General features: G+C 41.7%; 1 non-coding gene across 1 annotated transcript; it reads right to left on the bottom strand.

Annotated features, from left to right (window-relative positions):
• Window positions 1–2956: 2956 nt before the first annotated feature.
• LOC145392612 (5S ribosomal RNA) lies at window positions 2957–3075 on the bottom strand. Its single transcript, XR_013896043.1, has one exon. It is a non-coding gene; the product is annotated as a 5S ribosomal RNA (ribosomal RNA).
• Between the last annotated feature and the right edge of the window lie 616 nt (window positions 3076–3691).

Below are 3691 nucleotides of genomic sequence, written 5' to 3'. Positions count from 1 at the left end.
TTTTCTCTGTCCTCACTGGTTCCTCCTCTTCTTCCTTCCTGCAGTTCTTTTTCCCCTCTGCTTCCTCTGTCTCTCTCTCTCCCTGTGTTCTTCTGAATCTTCTATTTTCTGCCTTGCTTCTCTCTCTCTCTCTCTCTCTCTCTCTCACACACACATCTCTCATTTCTCACTGTCTTTATTTTGCTCGATGTCTCTCTTCCCCCCTTTCTCTCTCTCTCTCTCTCTCTCTCTTTCTCTCCTACCACTACATCTCCTCTCTCTCACTCACTCCCATCTCTTACAGTCTTTATCTCACCAACTTTACACCACTTTCTCTCTCTCTTCCTTCCTCCTTCCCTCCCTCCCTCCCTCCAACGTACTGATCTCTACGTCGGCCTTTCCCTCTCCAAGTTCCTCTCTCTCTCTCTCTCTCTCTCTCTCTCTCTCTCTCTCTCTCTCTCTCTCCCATCTCAGTATTTCATCCTCTTGGTCTGGAGTGCCATTCTCTCTCGTCCCTCTCTTATCCTTCTTTCTTTCAAGCAATTATCATTCTCGCCTTTTCTCTCCTTCCTCCATTCGTTCCCTGGCGTAATCAGTATTAATATTATCTTCTCCTAATTCCTCATTCTCCGGGGTTTTCACTTCCCATCTCTCTCTCTCTCTCCCTCTCTCTCTCTCTCTCTCTCTCTCTCTAACCACACTTATCTCCGTCTCCTACATTTCAATATTATCTTCCTTTTCCTCTTTCCTTATCACTGCCCTTCTATCCGTCATACTCCCTCTCTCTCTCTCTCTCTCTCTCTCTCTCGTCCCCATCCTTTTCCTCCAGTGGTTTCACGGTCGTTCCCTCTACATGCAAAGTGAACGCCTCTCTCTATCCTATCCCTTCTCGCTTGCTTGCACGCTCCTCTACCTCCACACCGCCATACATTCACACCCCCATTCATTCACAGCTCTATACAGGGGCCCATATATGCAAATACATTGGCACATATACACTGGCATGAATACACTTGCTTGCACGCCCATAAAAGCAAACGAACCCACCTAGTCTGCATACATATTCAAATACACACGTAGAGAAACGCTCACTTATGTCCACATGAATACAGTCTCATGCACTCATATTTTATGCACACATACACCTTCATGCACATACATACACACGCACATATAAAGACAGACACATGCAGACACACGTGCACACACACAGAAGCGTACACTGCCTATTTGCACATATTAGGACGCACATGCATGCACCTATATATAAACACACACACATACACACACAGGAATATATGACGTACACGGTCAAAAGCGAATAGAGGTATAATATATTCAAACTCACTCACGAAACATTATACACAGCCTATACTATCAACACACACACACACACACGAATAAATTAATACAAAACGTGAATGCTCTCTCTCTCTCTCTCTCTCTCTCTCTCTCTCACACACACACACACACACACACACACACACACACACACACACACACACACACACACACACACACACACACACACACACACACACACACACACACACACCTAAAAAGAACAGACTGTAAAAAAAACGTAGAATTATATCGTTCTTTTCCACTAAGCTGCAAGATTTTTTCCAAGAGAACTTTCACAGCAATATTCACACTTGGATATCCTACTCTAACTACAGATCACGGCGTCACCCTTTTATTGCCTCATCAGGAGCGTAGGGGTCCGGGGCTAGGCTACTCCAGGCTAGGTAAGACATTTCGTACATAAGGGGTTGATGGAGATACTACCTGTTCTAGCTCGTCCAGGTCGGAATCCCCCAATTAAGCAGACGAATATCGCGTTTGCGTTAACAATAAAATTAAAAGTAGGTCACAGGCTTCAGGGCTTAAAGTAGAAGTAGATCTGTTCAATTAATTTCAGTTATGTTTATTTAGCAACATACAATGGTATTACATAGACATAAAAAATTTACATTATATATAGAGTGTTCAGGAACAGAAAGTAAGTTAAAAATCATTACATCTAATAAAAACTTCACAATAAAATAAAACACACACACACACACACACACACACACACACACACACACATATATATATATATATATATATATATATATATATATATATATATATATATATATATATATATATATATATATATATATATATATATATATATATATATATATATATATATATATATATATATATATATATATATAAAGAGCCGCGTTCTTTGTTTGTTTGTTTGTTTGTCCTTCAATCACGACCAAACCATGGGCCACAGACCCCAAAACCCATCTTCTGTATGTTCTGAGTCAGGGTGACCAAAGGGTGGCTTTGGGGGGGGTCAAACTTCATATCTGGGTCATTTGAGGTTACCGGAGTAATATTCGCCTTTTTGACCAGGGCAACGCCTGGTATTGCTGCAGCCCAATTTTTGGCATAGAGACTCACAAACCTCCTGCTCGGATACAGGCTATGTAAGGTTGACCTCCGAGGTCATTTGAGGTTACTGGTCGGAGGTCACTTGAGGTCTCCGGTAATAGTAAACAAGTGAGCACAAATACTGTGCGTTAGTTTGCGAAAGCTGAAACTGAAAGTTCCTGGACCTCCTATAACCCTCTTCAAAAGCATACGAGGTACATGGTCTTTCTGGAGTAGAAAGAAAGACTGAACTAGAACAAGAACGATTAGAGTGTTCGTTTTTTTGGGGGGCCCGGCAACACCGAGTTCCCCTGCTATTAAAAAATATAACTCTAACGATGAAGTAAAGCACAAAGAAGATCGCACAGCTGCTGCTCCAAGACTACAAACTCAGAAATGGATGCGAAGACTGTGTTTAAAAATCCATCCATCCATCCATCCATTGCCAGACGCCATGTATCCCAAACGGGGTGGCCAAGGGCTTAGAGTTAATTGTTTTACAGAGAGGGGCACTAATCCTCCACCAACCCCACTTGACACGTAGGGATGCCAACAGCATCTGGTGTTCCCAGGCGGTCACCCATCCAACTACTAACCAGACCCAACGTTGCTTAACTTCGCTGATCGGACGGGAAGCGGTGTACTCAATGTGGTATGGCCGTGGTTTTTTTTTTTTTTTTTTTTTTTTTTTAATCACATGTAAAAAGCGTGATACGGAAATTAATGTGCTCTGCTATCACACTGAAATGAAAAAAAAAAAAAAAAGCAATCAAGTGAACTTTTTAGAAATTAAACAGTTCTGTTCTGTTCTGATATTATAAAATAAAACATCACACTTCACATTTCCACATAGGCTGTTCCAAATCCAGACCTGTTTCATTTTCTCCTACTACTGACACAATGGTAGAAATTTGACCTCGCCTTGTAATCTTGATCTTGGACTGATTGTTCTCAAAATCAAGTTGCTTCGTTCTTGACTTTCTCTCAACCCTTCCTGTGAGTTTGGCCTAATAAGAACTGCCGATCTCGTTAAGGTAAACTTTAGCACGGCCCTGTGACTGAGAGACCTAAATTAGTCCATATACAACAGGTCAACCTCTTGCCAAACCCTTCACCGAGACTGATTAAAATCGAATAAGACTGAGCTATTTACCGTAATTCACACACACACACACACACACACACACACACAGCAAGCACATCGTAATATCCGCTTTTGTATGCAAGCGCAGGTACGATTACGTCCTCAGGCTGAAAGTATAAACCCTGTATTTTTATGACA

The sequence above is a fragment of the Coenobita brevimanus genome, chromosome 22, assembly GCF_032717465.1.
Source record: "Coenobita brevimanus isolate Jiangsu-jjx chromosome 22, ASM3271746v2, whole genome shotgun sequence".
In the NCBI taxonomy this organism is placed as follows: Eukaryota; Metazoa; Arthropoda; class Malacostraca; order Decapoda; family Coenobitidae; genus Coenobita; species Coenobita brevimanus.
Note: the sequence above shows the minus strand (reverse complement) of the source record. Positions and strands in the feature narration are given on the sequence as shown.